The sequence below is a fragment of the Ranitomeya variabilis genome, chromosome 7, assembly GCF_051348905.1.
Source record: "Ranitomeya variabilis isolate aRanVar5 chromosome 7, aRanVar5.hap1, whole genome shotgun sequence".
Lineage (NCBI taxonomy): Eukaryota > Metazoa > Chordata > Amphibia > Anura > Dendrobatidae > Ranitomeya > Ranitomeya variabilis.
In genome coordinates, this window is record NC_135238.1 from 185,627,755 (window position 1) to 185,654,993 (window position 27,239).

Genomic DNA, 27,239 nt, shown 5'->3' on the forward strand with positions numbered 1-27,239 from the left:
TCCACATCTTGACTGGCATGGAAAACCACACAGCTGGCATAAGCTTGTGGTTGCATAATATCACAGACCTGGCAGTGTATTTATTAGAGTTCAGTTTATCAGGGGGTTAATCTGACTGGGGGCTCAGCAACCGCTTAAATGAGTTTGTGTTTGATTGGTTGTTGTTATCTCTCCTCATGAACAGGTCTGATATGATTGGGCCAGAGAAAGGGCACCAAAATGTAAACTATAGATAGATCCTGTCACTGGTTAAAAGTGCACCATGACTTTACGGACACACTGTATTATGCTCAACTGCGGGGCAGTCCGGTGTCACTGGTCTTCGTCTAGCTCCTGTGCAGTCGTACTTCTCTGCCCTGACAAGGGCTGAGTAAAGTACTGAAGTGCGCATGCAGCGGGGGGGTTCTTTGACCTTACCCGGCTGCAAATTCTGAATATGTGCACATACTTTAAAGCTTATGAATTTTTTTAATATTCTTAAGGCCAATTACAACCCATGTTTATAATTTAATATCTTATGTTTACTTAATTCCAGTGTAATATTTCCAAACTTCTCAAAATCTGAATCTCTCGAAAGATTAAGACCAGTATAAACCACCACATGCAGTCCGTAAAAAAAAATAAAAAATAAAAAATAAAAAAACCCCACAAGAATATTTCTATGAATTGAATTTCTGTTGCACTAAAAAGTACAAAAACTCAGAACAGTCAAGAGTGACAGCAAATAAATGTTTATTTAGTTAAATTTCACTCTCGCCCCTCACAAAGCAGCAGCACAGATTCAGTAGACTTCTTTGCCTCATCCAACAGCTGGAAAATCTTCTTCTGAGTCTAAGGGAAATAAACAAAAAAAATATATATCTGGGTATCAGTTTCTGTAGACAAGTGCATACAAAAATACCACTTAGGTGGGAATTCATCAAGAGTCCGGTTTTGTATGCCTGCGTTAGTAACTTTAGAGCATCTTTGGGCGCCACAAACTGAAATTGTCACCAAGCACAAGCTAAAATAGATTTCTGCCAATTTCTGAAATAAATTATAAGGAATTGTTCAGGGTTGTGCAATTATCTGCAACTTTTATGCCAGGAAACGAATGTAATTACCTTGATGTGTTCCCTACATCGTATGCACCTGAGGGAACATTCTTGAGACGTTACTGTTATTCCATATTGAGGTTCAAAACTCTTTGCTGATCAATTTCAAAGGTTTACTGCCAATTATTTTACATAGTAAGATATCTTTGCAACATTTTACACCATTAAGGGGGTTGTCCAGTCTATATAGGAGCACAAGTTAGTACACTAAGTCCTCTGCTCTAATTAGATATATACCTGTGATGATTGCCCTTACACCAAGGCATTAGTGACTGTCACAGCTGCTGTGAATTGCCAGCAAAAAGCTGAAAGAAACTAGTAGCAACTAATCTGCACAAATGATGTGTACTAGTGTAATGCGTGTTTTGTCACCAACTGAAAATGTATTATACCAAAACCAAACCGGTAAAAACAGACCCACACCGGGTCATACAGTACATATAATAGTCAGCTACAGCCAGGTTATGTACACACATCCATCCATCTATAGTAGTGCAAGACAATTCACTCAATGTCTATAGAGCCAAAAAGGGTGTAATTCCGATTTACATAAAACTAAAAGGATTTATAAGCACCGCTTAAGAGGCAATGGTATATTCTCTGTGTATAAATATGTTATAACCTGTTTGGCAACATAGATCATGCATAAATGGTGTCCAAGTAACTAGATTTGGACTTCTGCCACTCATGAGCCAAACATGTAAGCAAGCCTGCTGTAACCAGTCCTTATTTATGTTGTCACCGAGTGTAACTAGAACCAATATATAGGTCCGATTACTACCTCAAGGTGCAAAATAGTGGTCAGTGCTGCATATCCTCAGTAGGCCGGAAAGTCCAGGAATCAGTCGCAGAAAACTACACTCACTGGCCACTTTATTAGGTACACCTGTCCAACTTCTTGTTAACACTTAATTTCTAATCAGCCAATCACATGGCGGCAACTCAGTGCATTTAGGCATGTAGACATGGTCAAGACAATCTCCTGCAGTTCAAACCGAGCATCAGTATGGGGAAGAAAGGTGATTTGAGTGCCTTTGAATGTGGCATGGTTGTTGGTGCCAGAAGGGCTGGTCTGAGTATTTCAGAAACTGCTGATCTACTGGGATTTTCACGCACAACCATCTCTAGGGTTTACAGAGAATGGTCCGAAAAAGAAAAAAAATCCAGTGAGCGGCAGTTCTGTGGGCGGAAATGCCTTGTTGATGCCAGAGGTCAGAGGAGAATGGGCAGACTGGTTCGAGCTGATAGAAAGGCAACAGTGACTCAAATCGCCACCCGTTACAACCAAGGTAGGCCTAAGAGCATCTCTGAACGCACAGTGCGTCGAACTTTGAGGCAGATGGGCTACAGCAGCAGAAGACCACACCGGGTACCACTCCTTTCAGCTAAGAACAGGAAACTGAGGCTACAATTTGCACAAGCTCATCGAAATTGGACAGTAGAAGATTGGAAAAACGTTGCTTGGTCTGATGAGTCTCGATTTCTGCTGCGACATTCGGATGGTAGGGTCAGAATTTGGCGTAAACAACATGAAATCTTTGGGATGTGGTGGAACGGGAGATTCGCATCAGGGATGTGCAGCCGACAAATCTGCGGCAACTGTGTGATGCCATCATGTCAATATGGACCAAAATCTCTGAGGAATGCTTCCAGCACCTTGTTGAATCTATGCCACGAAGAATTGAAGTTCTGAAGGCAAAAGGGGGTCCAACCCGTTACTAGCATGGTGTACCTAATAAAGTGGCCAGTGAGTGTAAATTCAGGAGTCCCTGCCAGTGACCCACCCGATGTGGTGAAGAGCTGTTTATGAGAGCAGTCGGCGTGCGACGTCACGGTGTTGCTCGTGTACGGAGACCTGGAGGGGCCATACTATCCCTTATCTATCAAGCTGTGCCCTATAGGAACTAATCACACCACCAACCGTGGTTATTGCCTCCTGCAGCTTTTAAACATGTTCCTTTGATGTTTGGACAAGTTACTCTGTTGTCCAGTTTATGTGGCTCCGATCTCCTCTCTTATGGAAAAGCTATATTAACAAGCAGACAGCACTTCATTGAGACTGCATAAAGCTACGATTCTGAAAATGGCAATTAATGGAGGAACATGCAACCACACCGGCCCATCAGCCTTATTCAGCAGGTCTTTCTCTGCTCAAAAGGTCCCACGTCCTAATTCTTCCTCTACTGGCACCCAAGATCTATGGCTCGGAACCACCCACTAGTCCCACAAACTTAGCCCTGTTTAGGTCAGTTACTTTCAGCGTTTAGCAAGCTCCGGGTTTCTTGTGACAAGTCGTTCTGTCCAGAGACCTCTTAAAGGTGGGAGGCCATGGTCTCATCTTCGGTCAGCTGTAGGCTGCACTACTCCCTAGTTCCTTAGTCTCCTTTTGGTAGTTTGTTGTGAAATTGGATTCTGGGCTCCCCCGGTGGCCACTGGTGGAATTGAACTAGTGTGCATCATCCCCTCTGTTCACCTGTTCCTATCAGGATGTGGGAGTCGCTATTTAACCTTGCTCCTCTGTTAGTTCCATGCCGGTCAACAATGTAATCAGAAGCCTTTCTGTGCATGTTCCTGCTTCTAGACAACTCCCAGCTAAGTTGGACTTTAGTCCTTGTTTGTTTTTGCATTTTGTTCCAGTTCACAGCTGTTGTTTCGTTTCTGTGTCTGGAAAGCTCTTGTGAACTGAAATTGCCACTCTGGTGTTATGAGTTAATACTAGAGTCTTAAAGTAATTTCAGGATGGTGTTTTGATAGGGTTTTCAGCTGACCATGAAAGTTCCTTTTCTGTCTTCCTGCTATTTAGTAAGCGGACCTCGATTTTGCTAAACCTATTTTCATACTACGTTTGTCATCTTCATCTAATATCACCGCCAATATATGTGGGGGCCTCTGTCTGCCTTTTGGGGAAATTTCTCTAGTGGTGAGCCAGGACTGTATTTTCCTCTGCTAGGATTAGTTAGTCCTCCGGCTGGCGCTGGGCGTCTAGGGATAAAACGTAGGCACGCCACCCGGCTACTGTTAGTTGTGCGGCAGGTTTAGTTCATGGTCAGTTTTAGATTCCATCTTCCAAGAGCTAGCTCTTTATATATGCTGGGCTATGTTCTCTTGCCATTGAGAATCATGACAGTTTGACCGGCCCAAAAAGGGTTAAATTAATTGGCAGAGAAAGGAGAGAAAGAAGAAGTCTGCTGAAATTTTTTTTTTTTCTCTTTTTCTCCAGTTCAGAGTGTGCTCATAATTGAATCACTTGCTAGTCTGCCTATATTGCAGCCTTTCTCTCTCTCTCTCCTTCTAATCCTTGAATGGCTCTGTGTTCACCTGTTTGAAATGGATCCGCAGAGTTTAGCTACAGGCTTGAATAACCTCGCCACGAAGGTTCAAAATTTACAAGATTTTGTTGTTCATGTTCCTATGTCTGAACCTAGAATTCCTTTGCCTGAATTTTTCTCGGGGAATAGATTGTGCTTCCAAAATTTCAAAAATAATTGCAAATTGTTTTTGTCCCTGAAATCTCGCTCTGCTGGAGATCCTGCACAGCAGGTCAGGATTGTAATTTCCTTGCTCCGGGGCGACCCTCAGGATTGGGCTTTTGCATTGGCTCCAGGGGATCCTGCGTTGCTCAATGTGGATGCGTTTTTTCTGGCTTTGGGGTTGCTTTATGAGGAACCTCATTTAGAGCTTCAGGCGGAAAAAGCCTTGATGTCCCTATCTCAGGGGCAAGATGAAGCTGAAATATACTGCCAAAAATTCCGTAAATGGTCTGTGCTTACTCAGTGGAATGAGTGCGCCCTGGCGGCGAATTTCAGAGAGGGTCTCTCTGATGCCATTAAGGATGTTATGGTGGGGTTCCCTGTGCCTGCGGGTCTGAATGAGTCCATGACAATGGCTATTCAGATCGATAGGCGTTTGCGGGAGCGCAAACCTGTGCACCATTTGGCGGTGTCTACTGAGAAGACGCCAGAGAATATGCAATGTGATAGAATTCTGTCCAGAAGCGAACGGCAGAATTTTAGACGAAAAAATGGGTTGTGCTTCTATTGTGGTGATTCAACTCATGTTATATCAGCATGCTCTAAGCGTACTAAGAAGCTTGACAAGTCTGTTTCAATTAGCACTTTGCAGTCTAAGTTTATTCTATCTGTGACCCTGATTTGTTCTTTGTCATCTATTACTGCGGACGCCTATGTCGACTCTGGCGCCGCTTTGAGTCTTATGGATTGGTCCTTTGCCAAACGCTGTGGGTATGATTTAGAGCCTCTGGAAGCTCCTATACCTCTGAAGGGGATAGACTCCACCCCATTGGCTAGTAATAAGCCACAATACTGGACACAAGTAACTATGCGTATTAATCCGGATCACCAAGAGATTATTCGCTTTCTTGTGCTGTATAATCTACATGATGTTTTGGTGCTCGGATTGCCATGGCTGCAATCTCATAACCCAGTCCTCGACTGGAAAGCTATGTCTGTGTTAAGCTGGGGATGTAAGGGGACTCATGGGGACGTACCTTTGGTTTCCATTTCATCATCTATTCCCTCTGAGATTCCTGAATTCTTGTCTGACTATCGTGACGTTTTTGAAGAACCCAAGCTTGGTTCACTACCTCCGCACCGGGAGTGCGATTGTGCCATAGATTTGATTCCGGGTAGTAAATACCCGAAGGGTCGTTTATTTAATCTATCTGTGCCTGAACATGCTGCTATGCGAGAATATATAAAGGAGTCCTTGGAAAAGGGACATATTCGTCCTTCGTCATCTCCCTTAGGAGCCGGTTTTTTCTTTGTGTCTAAGAAAGATGGCTCTTTGAGGCCGTGTATTGATTATCGGCTTTTGAATAAAATCACGGTTAAATATCAATATCCGTTGCCACTGCTGACTGATTTGTTTGCTCGTATAAAGGGGGCCAAGTGGTTCTCTAAGATTGATCTCCGTGGGGCGTATAATTTGGTGCGAATTAAGCAGGGGGATGAGTGGAAAACCGCATTTAATACGCCCGAGGGCCACTTTGAGTATTTGGTGATGCCTTTTGGTCTTTCAAATGCCCCTTCAGTCTTTCAGTCCTTTATGCATGACATTTTCCGCGATTATTTGGATAAATTTATGATTGTGTATCTGGATGATATTCTGATTTTTTCGGATGACTGGGACTCTCATGTCCAGCAGGTCAGGAGGGTTTTTCAGGTTTTGCGGTCTAATTCCTTGTGTGTGAAGGGTTCTAAGTGCGTTTTTGGGGTTCAGAAGATTTCCTTCTTGGGATACATTTTTTCCCCCTCTTCCATCGAGATGGATCCTGTCAAGGTTCAGGCTATTTGTGATTGGACGCAACCTTCTTCTCTTAAGAGTCTTCAAAAATTTTTGGGCTTTGCTAACTTTTATCGTCGATTTATTGCTGGTTTTTCTGATGTGGTTAAACCATTGACTGATTTGACTAAGAAGGGTGCTGATGTTGCTGATTGGTCCCCTGCTGCTGTGGAAGCCTTTCAGGAGCTTAAGCGCCGCTTTTCTTCCGCCCCTGTGTTGCGTCAGCCTGATGTTGCTCTTCCTTTTCAGGTTGAGGTCGACGCTTCTGAAATCGGAGATGGGGCGGTGTTGTCGCAGAGAAGTGCCGACTGCTCCGTGATGAGACCTTGTGCCTTTTTTTCTCGTAAATTTTCGCCCGCCGAGCGGAATTATGATATTGGGAATCGGGAGCTTTTGGCCATGAAGTGGGCTTTTGAGGAGTGGCGTCATTGGCTTGAGGGGGCTAGACATCAGGTGGTGGTATTGACCGACCACAAAAATTTAATTTATCTTGAGTCCGCCAGGCGCCTGAATCCTAGACAGGCGCGCTGGTCGTTGTTTTTCTCTCGGTTTGATTTTGTGGTGTCATACCTACCGGGTTCTAAGAATGTTAAGGCGGATGCCCTTTCTAGGAGTTTTGAGCCTGACTCCCCTGGTAATTCTGAACCTACAGGTATCCTTAAGGATGGAGTGATATTGTCTGCCGTTTCTCCAGACCTGCGGCGGGCCTTGCAGGAGTTTCAGGCGGATAGACCTGATCATTGCCCACCTGGTAGACTGTTTGTTCCTGATGATTGGACCAGTAAAGTCATCTCTGAGGTTCATTCTTCTGCGTTGGCAGGTCATCCTGGAATCTTTGGTACCAGGGATTTGGTGGCAAGGTCCTTCTGGTGGCCTTCCCTGTCACGAGATGTGCGAGGCTTTGTGCAGTCTTGTGACGTTTGTGCTCGGGCCAAGCCTTGTTGTTCTCGGGCTAGTGGATTGTTGTTGCCCTTGCCTATCCCGAAGAGGCCTTGGACGCACATCTCGATGGATTTTATTTCGGATCTTCCTGTTTCTCAGAAGATGTCTGTCATCTGGGTGGTGTGTGACCGTTTCTCTAAGATGGTCCATTTGGTTCCCTTGCCTAAGTTGCCTTCCTCTTCCGAGTTGGTTCCTCTATTTTTTCAAAATGTGGTTCGTTTGCATGGTATTCCGGAAAATATCGTTTCTGACAGAGGAACCCAATTCGTGTCTAGATTTTGGCGGGCTTTCTGTGCTAGGATGGGCATAGATTTGTGTCATGTTCTCAATGGCAAGAGAACATAGCATATATAGGAACTAGCTCTTGGAAGATGGAAACTGAACTGACCATGAACTAAACCTACCGCACAACTAGCAGTGGCCGGGTAGCATTCCTACTTTTTATCCCTAGATGCCCAGCGCCAGCCGGAGGACTAAATAATGCTAGCAGAGGAAAATATTAGTCCTAGCTCACCTCTAGAGAAATACCCCGAAAGGAGACAGAGGCCCCCCACATGTATTGGCGGTGATTTAAGATGAAATAACAAACGCAGCATGAAAATAGGTTTAGCAAATTTGAGGTCCACTTACTAGATAGCAGAAGATAGAAAGGACACTTTCATGGTCAGCTGAAAACCCTATCAAAACACCATCCAGAAATTACTTTAAGACTCTGGCATTAACTCATAATACCAGAGTGGCAATTCCTGATCACAAGAGCTTTCCAGACACAGTAACGAAACAACAGCTGTGAACTGGAACAAAAATGCAAAAACAAACATGGACAAAAGTCCAACTTATCTAGTTGTTGTCTAGGAGCAGGAACATGCACAGAGATGCTTCTGATAACATTGTTGACCGGCAAGCAACTAACAGAGAAGCAAGGTTATATAGCGACTCCCACATCTTGATGGGAACAGGTGAACAGAGAAGATGATGACACAAGTTCAATTCCACCAGTGGCCACCGGGGGAGCCCAGAATCCAAATTCACAACAGTACCCCCCCCTCAAGGAGGGGGCACCGAACCCTCACCAGAACTACCAGGGCGATCAGGATGGGCCCTATGAAAGGCACGAACCAGATCGGAGGCATGAACATCAGAGGCAGTCACCCAAGAATTATCCTCCTGGCCGTATCCCTTCCACTTGACCAGATACTGGAGTCTCCGTCTGGAAACACGGGAGTCCAAGATTTTCTCCACAACGTACTCCAACTCACCCTCAACCAACACCGGAGCAGGAGGCTCAACGGAAGGCACAACCGGTACCTCATACCTGCGCAATAATGACCGATGAAAAACGTTATGAATAGAAAAGGATGCAGGGAGGTCCAAACGGAAGGAAACAGGGTTAAGAATCTCCAATATCTTGTACGGGCCGATGAACCGAGGCTTAAACTTAGGAGAAGAGACCCTCATAGGGACAAAACGAGAAGACAACCACACCAAATCCCCAACACAAAGCCGAGGACCAACACGACGGCGGCGGTTGGCAAAAAGCTGAGTCTTCTCCTGGGACAACTTCAAATTGTCCACCACCTGCCCCCAAATCTGATGCAATCTCTCCACCACAGCATCTACTCCAGGACAATCCGAAGATTCCACCTGACCGGAGGAAAATCGAGGATGAAACCCCGAATTACAGAAAAACGGGGACACCAAGGTGGCAGAGCTGGCCCGATTATTGAGGGCGAACTCAGCCAATGGCAAAAAAGCAACCCAATCATCCTGGTCAGCAGACACAAAACACCTCAGATATGTCTCCAGGGTCTGATTAGTCCGCTCGGTCTGGCCATTAGTCTGAGGATGGAAAGCAGACGAAAAAGATAAATCTATGCCCATCCTAGCACAGAATGCTCGCCAAAATCTAGACACAAATTGGGTTCCTCTGTCAGAAACGATATTCTCAGGAATACCATGCAAACGAACAACATTTTGAAAAAACAGAGGAACCAACTCGGAAGAAGAAGGCAACTTGGGCAGGGGAACCAAATGGACCATCTTAGAAAAACGGTCACACACCACTCAGATGACAGACATCTTCTGAGAAACAGGCAGATCCGAAATAAAATCCATCGAGATGTGCGTCCAAGGCCTCTTAGGAATAGGCAAGGGCAACAATAATCCACTAGCCCGAGAACAACAAGGCTTGGCCCGAGCACAAACGTCACAAGACTGCACAAAGCCTCGCACATTTCGTGACAGGGAAGGCCACCAGAAGGACCTTGCCACCAAATCCCTGGTACCAAAAATTCCAGGATGACCTGCCAACGCAGAAGAATGAACCTCAGAGATGACTTTACTGGTCCAATCATCAGGAACAAACAGTCTATCAGGTGGGCAACGATCCGGTCTATCCGCCTGAAACTCCTGCAAGGCCCGCCGCAGGTCTGGAGAAACGGCTGACAATATCACTCCATCCTTAAGGATACCTGTGGGCTCAGAGTTACCAGGCGAGTCAGGCTCAAAACTCCTAGAAAGGGCATCCGCCTTAATATTCTTAGAACCCGGTAGGTATGACACCACAAAATTAAACCGGGAGAAAAACAATGACCAGCGCGCCTGTCTAGGATTCAGGCGCCTGGCGGTCTCAAGATAAATCAAATTTTTGTGGTCAGTCAATACCACCACCTGATGTCTGGCCCCCTCAAGCCAGTGGCGCCACTCCTCAAAAGCCCACTTCATGGCCAAAAGCTCCCGATTCCCAACATCATAATTCCGCTCAGCGGGCGAAAATTTACGGGAAAAGAAGGCACAAGGCCTCATCACGGAGCAGTCGGAACTTTTCTGCGACAACACTGCCCCAGCTCCGATCTCAGAAGCGTCGACCTCAACCTGAAAAGGAAGAGCAACATCAGGCTGACGCAACACAGGGGCAGAAGAAAAACGGCGCTTAAGCTCCCGAAAGGCCTCCACAGCATCAGGGGACCAATCAGCAACATCAGCACCCTTCTTAGTCAAATCGGTCAATGGCTTAACAACATCCGAAAAACCAGCAATAAATCGACGATAAAAGTTAGCAAAGCCCAAAAATTTCTGAAGACTCTTAAGAGAAGAGGGCTGCGTCCAATCACAAATAGCTTGAACCTTGACAGGATCCATTTCAATGGAAGAGGGAGAAAAAATATATCCCAAAAAGGAAATCCTCTGTACCCCAAAAACGCACTTAGAACCCTTCACACACAAAGAATTAGACCGCAAAACCTGAAAAACCCTCCTGACTTGCTGGACATGAGAGTCCCAGTCATCCGAAAAAATCAGAATATCATCCAGATACACAATCATAAATTTATCCAAATAATCGCGGAAAATGTCATGCATAAAGGACTGGAAGACTGAAGGGGCATTTGAAAGACCAAAAGGCATCACCAAATACTCAAAGTGGCCCTCGGGCGTATTAAATGCGGTTTTCCACTCATCCCCCTGCCTGATTCGCACCAAATTATACGCCCCACGGAGATCAATCTTAGAGAACCACTTGGCCCCCTTTATGCGAGCAAACAAATCAGTCAGCAACGGCAATGGGTATTGATATTTAACCGTGATTTTATTCAAAAGCCGATAATCAATACATGGTCTCAAAGAGCCGTCTTTTTTTGACACAAAGAAAAAACCGGCTCCTAAGGGAGATGACGATGGCCGAATATGTCCCTTTTCCAAGGACTCCTTTATATATTCTCGCATAGCAGCATGCTCAGGCACAGACAGATTAAATAAACGACCCTTTGGGTATTTACTACCCGGGATTAAATCTATGGCACAATCGCACTCTCGGTGCGGAGGTAGCGAACCAAGCTTGGGTTCTTCAAAGACATCACGAAATTCAGACAAGAATTCAGGAATCTCAGAGGGAATAGATGATGAAATGGAAACCAAAGGTACATCCCCATGAGTCCCCTTACATCCCCAGCTCAACACAGACATAGCTCTCCAGTCGAGGACTGGGTTGTGAGATTGCAGCCATGGCAATCCTAGCACCAAAACATCATGTAGATTATACAGCACCAGAAAGCGAATAGTCTCCTGGTGATCCGGATTAATACGCATAGTTACTTGTGTCCAGTATTGTGGTTTATTACTAGCCAATGGGGTGGAGTCAATCCCCTTCAGAGGAATAGGAGTCTCCAAAGGCTCTAAATCATACCCACAGCGTTTGGCAAAGGACCAATCCATAAGACTCAAAGCGGCGCCAGAGTCGATATAGGCGTCCGTGGTAATGGATGACAAAGAGCAAATCAGGGTCACAGATAGAATGAACTTAGACTGTAAAGTGCCAATGGAAACAGACTTATCAAGCTTCTTAGTGCGCTTAGAGCATGCTGATATAACATGAGTAGAATCACCACAATAGAAACACAACCCATTTTTCCGTCTAAAATTCTGCCGCTCGCTTCTGGACAGAATTCTATCACACTGCATACTTTCTGGCGTCTTCTCAGTGGACACCGCCAAATGGTGCACTGGTTTGCGCTCCCGCAGACGCCTATCGATCTGAATAGCCATTGTCATGGACTCATTCAGACCCGTAGGCACAGGGAACCCCACCATAACATCCTTAATGGCATCAGAGAGACCCTCTCTGAAAGTCGCCGCCAGGGCGCACTCATTCCACTGAGTAAGCACAGACCATTTACGGAATCTTTGGCAGTAAATTTCAGCTTCATCTTGCCCCTGACATAGGGACATCAAGGTTTTTTCTGCCTGAAGCTCCAAATGAGGTTCCTCATAAATCAACCCCAAGGCCAGAAAAAACACTTCCACATTGAGCAACGCAGGATCCCCTGGTGTCAATGAAAAAGCCCACTCTTGAGGGTCGCCCCGGAGCAAGGAAATCACAATCCTGACCTGCTGTGCAGGATCTCCGGCAGAGCGAGACTTCAGGGACAAAAATAATTTGCAATTATTTCTAAAATTCTGAAAACCAGATCTATTCCCCGAGAAAAATTCCGGCAAAGGAACTCTCGGTTCAGATATAGGTGCATGAACAACAAAATCTTGCAAATTTTGTACCTTCGTGGCAAGATTATTCAAACCTGCAGTTACACTCTGAAGATCCATTATAAACAGGTGAACACAGAGCCATTCAAAGATTAGAAGGAGAGAAAGAAAAAAAAAAGGCTGCAGCATAGACAGACTGGCAAGTGGTCCAATTAAGAGCACACTCAAAACTAGAGGGAAAAAAAAAAAAAAAAAAATTCTCAGCAGACTTCTTATTTCTCTCCTTTCTCAGCCAAGGATTTTAACCCTTTAGTGGGCCGGTCAAACTGTCATGTTCTCAATGGCAAGAGAACATAGCATATATAGGAACTAGCTCTTGGAAGATGGAAACTGAACTGACCATGAACTAAACCTACCGCACAACTAGCAGTGGCCGGGTAGCATTCCTACTTTTTATCCCTAGATGCCCAGCGCCAGCCGGAGGACTAAATAATGCTAGCAGAGGAAAATATTAGTCCTAGCTCACCTCTAGAGAAATACCCCGAAAGGAGACAGAGGCCCCCCACATGTATTGGCGGTGATTTAAGATGAAATAACAAACGCAGCATGAAAATAGGTTTAGCAAATTTGAGGTCCACTTACTAGATAGCAGAAGACAGAAAGGACACTTTCATGGTCAGCTGAAAACCCTATCAAAACACCATCCAGAAATTACTTTAAGACTCTGGCATTAACTCATAATACCAGAGTGGCAATTCCTGATCACAAGAGCTTTCCAGACACAGTAACGAAACAACAGCTGTGAACTGGAACAAAAATGCAAAAACAAACATGGACAAAAGTCCAACTTATCTAGTTGTTGTCTAGGAGCAGGAACATGCACAGAGATGCTTCTGATAACATTGTTGACCGGCAAGCAACTAACAGAGAAGCAAGGTTATATAGCGACTCCCACATCTTGATGGGAACAGGTGAACAGAGAAGATGATGACACAAGTTCAATTCCACCAGTGGCCACCGGGGGAGCCCAGAATCCAAATTCACAACAGATTTGTCTTTTTCGTCTGCTTTCCATCCTCAGACTAATGGCCAGACCGAGCGGACTAATCAGACCTTGGAGACATATTTGAGGTGTTTTGTGTCCGCAGATCAGGATGATTGGGTTGCTTTTTTCCATTAGCGGAGTTCGCCCTCAATAATCGGGCCAGCTCTGCCACCTTGGTGTCTCCGTTTTTCTGTAATTCGGGGTTTCATCCTCGATTTTCTTGCGGTCAGGTGGAATCTTCGGATTGTCCTGGAGTGGATGCTGTGGTGGATAGGTTGCATCAGATCTGGGGGCAGGTAGTGGATAATTTGAAGCTGTCCCAGGAGAAGACTCAGCTTTTTGCCAACCGCCGTCGTCGTGTTGGTCCTCGGCTTTGTGTTGGGGACTTGGTGTGGTTGTCTTCTCGTTTTGTCCCTATGAGGGTTTCTTCTCCCAAGTTTAAGCCTCGGTTCATCGGCCCGTACAAGATATTGGAGATTCTTAACCCTGTGTCCTTCCGTTTGGACCTCCCTGCATCTTTTTCTATTCATAATGTTTTTCATCGGTCATTATTGCGCAGGTATGAGGTACCCGTTGTGCCTTCCGTTGAGCCTCCTGCTCCGGTGTTGGTTGAGGGCGAGTTGGAGTACGTTGTGGAAAAGATCTTGGACTCCCGTGTTTCCAGACGGAAACTCCAGTATCTGGTCAAATGGAAGGGATACGGTCAGGAGGATAATTCTTGGGTGACTGCCTCTGATGTTCATGCCTCCGATCTGGTCCGTGCCTTTCATAGGGCTCATCCTGATCTCCCTGGTGGTTCTGGTGAGGGTTCGGTGCCCCCTCCTTGAGGGGGGGGTACTGTTGTGAAATTGGATTCTGGGCTCCCCCGGTGGCCACTGGTGGAATTGAACTAGTGTGCATCATCCCCTCTGTTCACCTGTTCCTATCAGGATGTGGGAGTCGCTATTTAACCTTGCTCCTCTGTTAGTTCCATGCCGGTCAACAATGTAATCAGAAGCCTTTCTGTGCATGTTCCTGCTTCTAGACAACTCCCAGCTAAGTTGGACTTTAGTCCTTGTTTGTTTTTGCATTTTGTTCCAGTTCACAGCTGTTGTTTCGTTTCTGTGTCTGGAAAGCTCTTGTGAACTGAAATTGCCACTCTGGTGTTATGAGTTAATACTAGAGTCTTAAAGTAATTTCAGGATGGTGTTTTGATAGGGTTTTCAGCTGACCATGAAAGTTCCTTTTCTGTCTTCCTGCTATTTAGTAAGCGGACCTCGATTTTGCTAAACCTATTTTCATACTACGTTTGTCATCTTCATCTAATATCACCGCCAATATATGTGGGGGCCTCTGTCTGCCTTTTGGGGAAATTTCTCTAGAGGTGAGCCAGGACTGCATTTTCCTCTGCTAGGATTAGTTAGTCCTCCGGCTGGCGCTGGGCGTCTAGGGATAAAACGTAGGCACGCCACCCGGCTACTGTTAGTTGTGCGGCAGGTTTAGTTCATGGTCAGTTTTAGATTCCATCTTCCAAGAGCTAGCTCTTTATATATGCTGGGCTATGTTCTCTTGCCATTGAGAATCATGACAGTAGTTCACCCAACAGCAGCACTGCTCACAGCCATACACTATACAGACACCGCGATTGGCGTCTTCAGGGTTATGAACCCGACAGTCCAGTCCACACCCCTTACATTGGTATACTGTATGTAGCTTTTGGTTGTCTTGTATACTGCACGCATTTTTCATTAGCTTTTGAGTCATCTGAACTATTCCACCAAGCCATTTTCTATGAATCCATACATTATCGCATCTTTCAATTTTGTAAACTAAATATTACACTAACGGGCAATACTTCACAAAAAAGTAATAATGAGATCCAGTAATACACAGGAGTACCACAAAATTATGCCCAAACACATCTGGTGAAAGAAAGTGAATAATCCTTTAATGTATTACCTGACTATTAAATTCATCATCCTTGATTTCACGGAGGTTTATGAGAACATTGAAATAAGCTCCAAAGACTCCGGTCTCTAAAGCTTTAGCTGCCACCTAATTAAAAAAGAATAAATCCAGTCACATCTACCAAAATAAGATGAAAGTGCAATAAAATAAAAAGCACACAAAAAAAAAACCCACACCACACACCACAGATAAGATTGAGGTCCTTGTTGTTAAATATCCAGATTATGAGTCAGAGGCACAGAAGCCGGATATGAATACTTGAAGCCCATATAAAATGTTGGCTAGAAAAGGTCTCTCCTGCACTAGTCTTATCCTCCAAATGGCTTCTTTATTTAGTTTAAGGTTTACCACTATCCAAAATGAAAATCAAGTAACAAAGAGCTGCCGATTAGGACATATATATATATATATATATATATATATATATATATACGTATATATATATATATATATATATATATATATATATATATACACTCACCGGCCACTTTATTAGGTACACCATGCTAGTAACGGGTTGGACCCCCTTTTGCCTTCAGAACTGCCTCAATTCTTCGTGGCATAGATCAGAGGTCCCCAACCGCCGGTCCGCGGACCAGGACCGGGCCGTTGGGGTTTTTCAGCCGGTCCGCGGCGCCCCTGTTCAGGGGTCACGTGGGACCGCTCATTAGAGAAATGAATAGGCTGCTCCACCTCCCATAGGGGCGGAGCCGCATAATTCATTTCTCTAATGAGCGGTGCCGGTGACCGCTGACAGAGGAAGAGGCTGCGGCACCGAAGACCAGCTGTCCGGGGGAAGGAGCGGGACGCCGGGAGCAGGTAAGTATTACATAGTCACCTGTCCTCGTTCCACACGCCGGGCGCTGTCTCCATCTTCCCGGCGTCTCTCCGCTCTGACTGTTCAGGCAGAGGGCGCGATGACGCATATAGTGTGCGCGCTGCCCTCTGCCTGATCAGTCAGTGCAGAGAGACGCCGGGAAGATGGCGCCGAGGAGCTGCAAGCAAGACAGGTGAGTATGTGTTTTATTATTTTTATTGCAGCAGCAGCAGCACAGCTATGGGGCAATCATGGACGGTGCAGAGCACTGTATGGCACAGCTATGGGGCAATAATGGACGGTGCAGAGCACTATATGGCACAGCTATGGGGCAATAATGGTGCAGAGCACTGTATGGTACAGCTATGGGGCAATGGTGCAGAGCACTATATGGCACAGCTATGGGGCAATAATGGTGCAGAGCACTATATGGCACAGCTATGGGGCAATAATGGTGCAGAGCACTGTATGGCACAGCTATGGGGCAATAATGGTGCAGAGCACTATATGGCACAGCTATGGGGCAATAATGGTGCAGAGCACTATATGGCACAGCTATGGGGCAATAATGGTGCAGAGCACTATATGGCACAGCTATGGGGCAATTATGAACGGTGCAGAGCACTATATGGCACAGCTATGGGGCAATAATGGTGCAGAGCACTGTATGGCACAGCTATGGGGCAATAATAAACGGTGCAGAGCACTATATGGCACAGCTATGGGGCAATAATGGTGCAGAGCACTATATGGCACAGCTATGGGGCAATAATGGTGCAGAGCACTATATGGCACAGCTATGGGGCAATTATGAACGGTGCAGAGCACTATATGGCACAGCTATGGGGCAATTATGAACGGTGCAGAGCACTGTATGGCACAGCTATGGGGCAATAATGGTGCAGAGCACCAGGGAAACAAGCATGGTGCTCCCACTCATTCTGAACCTATGGTAAGTTGAATCACATTCTCATTATAAATGTCATAATTATATGATAAGTATGCACTAAGCTCCATCCCTCCATAACCCCACCCCCATATGACCAAAGCCCCGCCCCTGCCCCACCCCCACCGGGCCATGGAAAACTGGTCTTGCTTAAAGCCGGTCCCTGGTGCAAAAAAGGTTGGGGACCTCTGGCATAGATTCAACAAGGTGCTGGAAGCATTCCTCAGAGATTTTGGTCCATATTGACATGATGGCATCACACAGTTGCCGCAGATTTGTCGGCTGCACATCCCAAAGATGCTCCATACAAGGCAGGATGGATCCATGCTTTCATGTTGTTTACGCCAAATTCTGACCCTACCATCCGAATGTCGCAGCAGAAATCGAGACTCATCAGACCAAGCAACGTTTTTCCAATCTTCTACTGTCCAATTTCGATGAGCTTGTACAAATTGTAGCCTCAGTTTCCTGTTCTTAGCTGAAAGGAGTGGTACCCGGTGTGGTCTTCTGCTGCTGTAGCCCATCTGCCTCAAAGTTCGACGCACTGTGCGTTCAGAGATGCTCTTAGGCCTACCTTGGTTGTAACGGGTGGCGATTTGAGTCACTGTTGCCTTTCTATCAGCTCGAACCAGTCTGCCCATTCTCCTCTGACCTCTGGCATCAACAAGGCATTTCCGCCCACAGAACTGCCGCTCACTGGATTTTTTTTCTTTTTCGGACCATTCTCTGTAAACCCTAGAGATGGTTGTGCGTGAAAATCCCAGTAGATCAGCAGTTTCTGAAATACTCAGACCAGCCCTTCTGGCACCAACAACCATGCCACGTTCAAAGGCACTCAAATCACCTTTCTTCCCCATACTGATGCTCGGTTTGAACTGCAGGAGATTGTCTTGACCATGTCTACATGCCTAAATGCACTGAGTTGCCGCCATGTGATTGGCTGATTAGAAATTAAGTGTTAACAAGAAGTTGGACAGGTGTACCTAATAAAGTGGCCGGTGAGTGTATATACACGGTTGTTCAATCTGGGGCTAAACAAGTATAATGTAAATGGGATAAGTGATAAATACAATGGATTCATTTAGCACTTATCCCATTTACATTATACTTGCCTGCCATCTAGTGGCTCTTTTTACAAATTACATCTTGGGTAAGATTTCTAAGTCCTATTACAGTTGGGATTCCTTCTATTCTATTTTATTCCCTTGAGCTGATTGTTAGTAACTTCAATTGAATCGATGCCTGTTGTAAGGTGATTATTGGTGATTTTCTTGGTCTGTGTTCACTCTTGGATAATGGATTAAAAAGGGGAAACTAGGAGACACTGTGACGTCCGCCCCCTCCTAAGCATGTCCATATAACCCCTCCAGGAGGACACCTTCCATAGGCAGACATATCATAAACTTATTTTCTCGGGTCACACCCTGACTCTTTTGGAGGTCCCATTTTTTCCTCACCTCCCTGTCTTTTTACTATAAAATATTTTGTTTTAAGTATTATGCTAATAGAGGAAAAAAGTTTGCATTCACTACTTCTTGCGTCATTTCATACCTTAATAGGTAAACTTATATAATTATGTACAATTGAAGTGCTATTGCCAATTGAATTTTGGATCATGGATTAACCTTTTATTTCCCAGCCTTGAAGAACAGGCCATGAAAACTGAAATTTCTGCAAGTAAATATCCAAAAATGCACCCTAGATGCAGTTAGGTCCAAAATATGAAAATAATCTAATACAAACGCATAACCCCCTAAGAATGGACCCAATACAGGAGGTATTGGGTCTCAAAAGTGTTAAAAAAAAAAAATTATATACACACTTTATGCACCCCCAGTTATTAACCCTTTACTATACTGTGCGGTCAGTACACAGACCGGTTTTGTGCTACAGTAGTAATCATTTATACTCACTTCTGTTGTTGTTCTTCAGTGTCTTTGGGAAGCTTTAGTGCAGCCTGCAGAGGGGGACACCAAGGGGGAAAGTGGAAATTAGGTAGTAATAGACGAGAAGAAAATAAAAGACGTAATGGAGTTGGGTATTGGAGGGTAAAACAGAGCTAAAGTCAAAATCTAGTTAAAAATAAAATTACCATATAGCTTCCAAATGCATTGGAGTCCGAGTCTACGAGAGCCAGCAACTGACCGACTGCATGATGAAAAGAGGGAATCAACTCCCTCATCGCTCCATCCAAAGATTCAAATTGACGTTTTCCGTAAGTCATCTGCCCCACCATACATCCTAGTACTGCTCCCTAAAATGAGAATGTGACCCAAACTGCAATATTACAATTATCCAGCAAACAAGAATCCAATTTCATTTAAAAAAAAAAGAAAAAAAAGAAGTGGTCTCCTTTCAAAATTATTATGCAACTTACCTGCTAGTTAAATGCCTCTATTGTGTAAAAGTAATTGCCACAGAGGTGCAAACCACTGAGAAGACGTGTCAGATTCATTATGTGACGTATGCCACTTAAAGAATTTGGCGCATTGTACTACAGCAAGCTCTTAATTAAGACCAAATCGCCAAGATTCATCCAATGTTGTAGATTTATTTATTTAATACACTTGTGTGAACTTGCCCTTAGATGGACACCAACTTGGTTTATACCTTCACTACCACATACAGCTAAAATATAGGTGTATTTCTAACCCACAAAGATGACAGTGGTATAGGTCCATCTATGTGCCAAGTCTATAGTATGCTAGAAGTAAGGGTATAAGCAAAATGAAGTGTTAAGTAATCATGGAGAGTAAGATTATCAGTGTTCGAAATAATAAAAACACACACAACAGATTAATTACAATTCAGAATGTTGTGAAGCGACACGCATCAATGGATTTTGCCTTGGAATATTGGTTCATTGAGTGGTACAGGGAACAAAGTACCATGGTGAATCCAGATAGATAACCCATCTTTGTATTTTGTGCTCTTTAAGGAATTAATACTAGACAGATTCACTAAAAAAAAAAAAATTTTTAAGGAAGGCGGTTTCCCAGTTGATGCTTTACATGCCATCTACACTGGTTAGCAGTAGTGGAGCATGTCAGCATAGCTCCATCAACTGTATAGTGGCTACTGCACATCTCCCCCTGGATTAAGAATGGGGTCATGCAGTGCACAGCGACGGCCACTACACCATTGATGGAACCGAGCTATTCAGCCACACTACTGCCAACATCCGGCTGTCACTGGGACCTAGAAAAGCTGAACAGTGGGGGTGCAGCCCATCACCGATCTGATATTGATGACTTATCCAGGAGGGCCACGTTCACCATTTTACATCCGGATTTGTAAACCAAAATCAGGAGTGGAACAATCAGAGAAAAGTAGAATATAAACAAGTCACCTCTTCTGTATTTATCACCCATTGACCAGATACTGAACATGGCCTTAGGATAGGTCATCAATATAAAAAGTGGTGGAGTAACCTTTTAAAAAAAGTTTTGTAAAATTGGAATTTATGTTTGTTGTATTTTGAAAGATTGAATACAAATGTAATCTAATTAAAGAAAAAAGTTTGTTAAGTGCCAAACATACACAAAATGAAGCAAAAAAATTTATTTTGGTCACCTGATTGTGCGTCGCTTTAGTCCTACACAATAATTGCATAGAAACACATTGTGTCATCTAAAATGTTCCTACCCCTGCTCCCTGCTCTTACCATAGCCGACACGGCAGCAGACACAGAGCCACCTCCGGGGGTGGCCGTCCGCGCCCCCACACTCTGCACAAACCCTTTCAACGTCTGTGTGATAAGTGATCCAGACACGTCGTCTTGAATAAGATACCTGCGATACATAATGTGCATTCATTATCAATTACAGCTAAGAACTTTGGGGTAGAATCGGCAGAATACCGGTCGGTAGGAGGGAAGGTTCAACTTACTCTATAATTCTTTTCTGAGGTTCAAAAGGAGCCAATGAATCAAGTCCAAGTCTGTTAATAACCTTGACAAGAAGGAAAAGTATAAAACAGTTCAGTATATAATACAAATCTGTTGGGTTCTCATCCTAAATAATATTCAATATAGTTTAAAGGGAATCTGTCAACAGGTATTCACTACCCCATCTGAGAGCATGATGTAGGGAAAGAGACCCTGATTCCAGCAGTCACTTTACGGAGTGCAGCCGTTGTGATATAAATTTTATACGTACCTCCACTGATTAGCAGCTGTATGTATGTACAGCATATCGAAACTACAACACATCTTAGTAAGCCACACACTGAAATCAGTGTCTCAGCCCCTTCCTGCTGACAGATCTAAAATTATGCATAAATCAAGATTTTGTTGAACAAAATTTGTGAGTAGCACATTGTATAATCTGCCCTAGAAAAGCCACAATATGGGAATGGTAATCTGTCGGAACAGGAGCTTATGAATAACTGGTCTTACATTGAAGGAAGGCGAAGATTACCAGTCGAATTTTGTGTTCTTCCAATATAAACAAGTTTTCTTCTTTGATATAATATTCTGCAGAAGTTATCAAGGCTTAAAGAGGCACTAAACCCACCAACTGCGAGCCGAGAATCGGAAGACTCAACTCCTAAAACAAGACAAAGTAGTTTAGCTAAACCAAAAAAGTAACCTACACGGCTAACAGGCACAAAAATGAAACTCAGGCACCTTGGCATCTTTGTGCGTTTCTTCATACACCTCGTGAAGAGGAGTCATTTCATAATCTAATATGTTTACAGACACTTGAGCCAGATTCTCCTCTTGCAGGTACCAGCCAATCGCCTGCACTTTTTTGAGACGTCCAGGCTGAAATAAAAGGGGGAAAAAAAAAGGCATTGGAAAAGCTTTGCAATGTGCAAGTCAAGAAGAAGAGCTTTTTTTGAAAGTGCTCTGATCATGACAAGTATTCAAGTAACCACCAGTAATAACAATCAAGTGGCAGTGTCAATGAAGAACATTTTAGCTGCAGGTCTCAGGAAATCTGGCACTAGATTTAGGCAGCCCGATTTGAGAGACTCCGACGTTAGCATTCTGTCACCTGTAATCAAGAACATACTGCAGCAGCTACAGAAGAAGAGTACTACAAAGACATCCTACTAGGTGAGAGACCATCAGGGTTTCTCGCACTATAGGTTAACCTGTAGTGCAAACCTGACTACAGAGTCTCCAAAATTGAAGTCAATGTGAATAAGTATGCAGAAGTACATGCAAGACCAACATCTGGGGTCAGAATATGGGCAGAGTGGTCTCCTGAGCTAGAGTCAACAGCCTCATATACGAGTGGTCAGGAAATCCACGGCTGGTCCCGATATCACCATCAGAGATCACAAAATGGTCATATAATTAACATGTTGCATCTCATTACCAAAGCTGGGCCCTCTATTCAGAATGCAAACAATTCCATTGGATTTAGTCATACTTTACCGCGTATAGAACATTTCTGCTCACCTGACCTTTCCCGCGACCACCTTCTCTGATGTTAAGCGCTATACGATGAGCAAGCTCCTTTGTCGTTAGTAGGTTTATATTGTACGCTATGAGAAATTTCCGGGCTCCTGTCACAGTTGCCCCCCAACTTGGAACAAAAACTGGCTCCCCATAATCTGGTTTCCATTCTGTATTTTGCAACTAGAGGAGAAAAAAAAAAAAGAAAAAAGAAGTTAAAGTAAAGTAAACTCGAGATCAGTCTGGATTACATAAAAGATCACCAATGGCAGCACATTGTTCTGTGTAAACAGGACCTGCGTTCCCTAAAATATTGGCAGCCTGTGCACACAATCATCCATTAGTGAGCGTTCTGTGCGCATCTGAATTGAGGTTGGTCACTGTTGCTTTTTAAAAATGCCAAAGACAAGATTTTGTTATTCACACAACCTGTAAATCAACATAATGTACAGTGAGACCCATATTCTAGCGCTATATCACTTACTGAGCTGATAGCTGTAGTTTTGAAAAAAAAACAAAACGCTATTTTATCAGCAGGAGATTATCACAAGAGGACTTGTAAACCTGCTGCCAGGTAGTCCTCCATGTTCATGAGCTCTGTATAACCCCACCACTATGCAAAGTGTACACAGAAAGGAAGCTGCCAATCAGTGGTGTAAATGAGGTTATACAGAGCTCACGAATATGGAGGACTACCTGGCAGCAGGTTTACTAGTCCTCTTGTGATAAAATCACTATTTTATCAGCAGGAGATTATCAAATCTACAGCAAGCAGCCCAGTAAGTGACATCACTGGAATCAGAGGTGACAAAAATCTGATGGCAAATCACCTATTATCGTAAAGGCCCCCATTAAAATTGACCCGCAATTGAAGATACAACAAGACTGATAAAACTTTGGTCATGACTTATTGTAGTGAACATATCTAAAATAACTTCCTATTGTACATATACAGCTACCTACACAAATGATAAATATGCTACATGGTAAAGAGAAAGAAAATTAAAGATTTGTAGCCATATAATATACCTTGGTGGGAAGAGCTTCATACTCTCCAGCTCTCACAGCGGGGAGAGTCCTTCGATTCTTAGTGCGTGCAGCCTCTGCATAAAGATACACTAAAATAAAAAGGAGAAAAAAAAAAAAGTTTGATAGTTTAGTAGACAAGTGCACTGAAATTACTCATTAATATACTGTAGCAACAGGCTGTAGACATGGGGGAAGAAATACAAAAACATCTGAGAGAAGTTTGGAAAAAAACTGGGGAGAACATATAAAACACATACTGATCGGGATTGTGGGCCCCAATGGGGACAGGGATAATGTCTGCAAATGTAAAGGGAGATGGAATTTATGAAGCTGAGCTAAGATCAGTATATTAGAATTTATTGCTGAAACCAAATATTCCATTAACATTCTCTTGCAAGTTACAGTATTTTTATTTTTTTTTGTTTAATTATAAGACGCACTTTTTTTCCCCAAAATTTTTTTGGGGAAAATGGGGGTGCGTCGTATGATCACAATATACTTACAAATCCTGTGGCGGTGGCAGCGGTCCCGATGCAGCCTCCCTTCCAAGGCTGGTGCGGCTGGGGTCTGTGGTGTGGTGGGCTGTGCAGTGCTCCAGGGCAGTGGCAGCGGCTCTCTGCTCCTTGGGGGGCTCCGCTGGCATTTCGTCAAAGCCCAGAGGCCCCCGGAAGATGGCCGCCAAGCCGGAGCACACTCAGATTCAAATTTTGGCAACGAGATCTCGTCCCGAGATCTGAATCTGAGCGTGCGCCGGCCATGTTCCCGGAGGCCACTACAACATGACATTAATGGATGAGCGGGGGCCTCCGGGCTTTGACAAAATGCCGGCGGAGCACAGAGAGCCACAGCCCCTGAGCACACAGCCACCACCCCTGACGCACAGAACCAGCCTGGGATTTCCCGGAGGCCACCGCACCAGCCTGGACCACCGAATGACCCCTGTGAACACTCCCCCCATTCCCCCACCTGTGCCCATCCCCTCACTGGTAAGCTACATTCAGACTGTAAGACGGACCCCCATTTGACACATTTCCCCCCCCCTCCCCCATTTTCCTTCTGAAAATTTGGGGTGCGTCTTATGGTCCTGTGCATCTTATAGTCTGAAAAAATACGGTAACCATTTCCTACTAAAATGTCTTCACTAGTCCCTAGATGCCGTCACATGTAACCCACACATGCTCTTATCCGGAACGTCTCCAGTTTCCCCTTCTTTGAATTATACGATTTGCCATTCTTACCCCTCTAATAGTCATCAGCTCCCGTCTCCCAACAGGATTCTACTATGGCTCAATGGTCGCCTCAACTGCTGGGCTTGCCACTCTTGGCTGAAATTCAATTATCCATTTCCTATCTACATTTGGAGTGCCCACCAGGGCCGTGGGGTACTCGGGCCGGGTTGGACAGTTCGTCGGGGGTTGTTGTCACAGTAGCAGTGACCCGGTCCATGGCCCTGGGCGTCCAATAAAATGGGAATGAAGGGGGAATAAAGTTTATAGGATATTAGTTTGTGACGCCACCCGTGGTGTTCAGCAATAAAGAAATGGCCGATGCTGCAGTTCAGGTCCACTGGGGGCAGTTGGTGACGCCTCAGAGATGTTCCAGCTCTCCACGGGTAGAGCTAGGCCCCAGGGCAGTTAAAGTCAATGATAGTGAATGTTGTAATGCAGGGCAGGTGACGTAGTAAATAATTCTGAGGACACAGCAGGGTGGAGTCTTCACAGTTCTTAGGTATAGTCCCCAGGAGGGTGCTGTGTCCTCCGAGTCCGTGATCCAGCCAGCTCTCAGGTAATTTGGGGTTCACTTTCCCTGAGACTCCCTTTCTTATGCTCCTTCCCTGGCTGTCTCTTTGAGCTGTCTTCGCCCTCCTGCCCTGCGCCTCATACAGTGTTCCAAGCCAGCTTCGGATCTTGTCGGCGACATTCTCCTGGTCCCCTTGATCCTATATGGCTGCCTTTTCAGTGAATGTGTGTGGATGTGGCTGGCACATACAGATACCACAGCCTCTGGCTTGCTAGCCGAGTCTTGTAGTTCCTCCACTAGTCTGGGGGCTGGTCCCCCCACTGCGATCTGGTCCTTCCACCCGACTACGGTCAGCATGGATTCGGGCACCCAGGGTAGATTCCTCACTTCCCTGTCCACTAGGACCCCTTCCTTCCTTCTCTCAGTAGCTTCTCGCTCCACGTCTGCTCTCCTCCACTCATTACTGACACACTCCACCTTCTAACTCTCTCTCCACCCACACCCTCTACCTAGTTCACCCTCCAGCCTGAGATGGGGCCCTCCCTCAATAGGGTCCACACCTATCCCCTGGCCGGGAGTGGTGTTGGATGCTAGTGTGGGTCTCGGGTAGTGCCCCCTCCTTACCCGAGAGCAGAGTACCACACCTCTGGCTGAGGTGCAGTACCTCTGTGGTGACTGGACCTTCAGGGGCACCACACATTTTCTTTGTTGAGAACATATTTCTGCTGGTAAAATCTGGGTTATACCTGGCAAATAATCATGGTAATACATGGGTCCGAGAGTAATTTTTCTCCTTTTTAAAAAGATCAAAATTTTGGTTGACCAATTTTGCGATGTTAAGTTGGAGGAGAAGGTATTGGTATTGGTTGAAAGACTGACGAGAAGCAAATGAGGATGGCGCCTTAAAAGGTCACCTGAATCTATTAGAGATTTTGTTTATAAAACTCCACATCGTGGAAGAATTTGCCCCACTCCATCCACTTCACTAAACTTTGTATGATTTATTTATAGGAATCAAAAGTTTGCACCGAAATAAGGGCTATAAACGCACATTTCTTACCTGGGACATGCAGCTCATTCGCTAGTCTTTCAGCAAAGTGGTTGCGCAGGAAACACATTCAGCCATGGTCACATTTCGGACAGGAATAAATGGACACACATCCAGAGCGCCCATACGAGGATGCTCCCCTGGAGAGCAATGACATAAGTGTGGAATATGCAGTTATGTATACATTAATTAGCAGATTTGTAGGATGGTAGTTGAGCGAACATGCTGAGATAAGGCGTTATCTGAGCATGCTCGTGGGCCAACAGAACGACTTCGGTGTGGTCTAAAAATCTTTTATAGTGCTTTGGGAAGTTACATTTCTTCACCCAGAGGATAATTTGGTTTTCCGTGGTCTAAAAAAAAAAAAAGGGGGTTCTTGTCCCCGTGGCTGCACGTCTCACGGCTGTTCGACAGACACAGCACATGCAAGGATTACCGGTTTATTAGCACATCACTAACAAATACCATAATGAATCAGGGATGGAAAATGTGTCTAAACATCCTCCAAGAGAAACTTCTCTCAATAATCCAGGAGCAACTTGGTGAAGAGCAATGTTTTCTTCCAGCATGATGAAGCATCATGTTACAAGGCAAAGATGACAGAGTGGCTCAGTGAGCAAAGATAGATATATCTATCTTTATAAAAAAAAAAAAAAAAGTCTATGGGCAGGAAACTCCCCAGATCTCAATTCAATTGAGAATCAGTGGTCAAGCCTCAAAAACAGAAGAAGTCTATAATGCTCTCCTGCTATATTTCAGACTGTGCAGCATTTCCAGAGATGACAGGTTAATATGAGAGGAGCAGACACTTACCTTTGTGTTTGCTCATATCGATCATCTTAAAAGCAATGCGTGCTGCATTCAGCTCCCCTTCAACAACTGGGAACCCACGAAGGTGTACACCGTTCTGTTGGTGGATGCTCCGGGGTCCACATCCAACAACCGGCAT

The 27,239-nt window shown here is 44.7% G+C and overlaps 1 pseudogene; it reads right to left on the reverse strand.

Moving 5' to 3' along the window:
* Positions 1-461: 461 nt before the first annotated feature.
* LOC143786282 (formimidoyltransferase-cyclodeaminase-like) lies at positions 462-27,239 on the reverse strand (annotated as a pseudogene).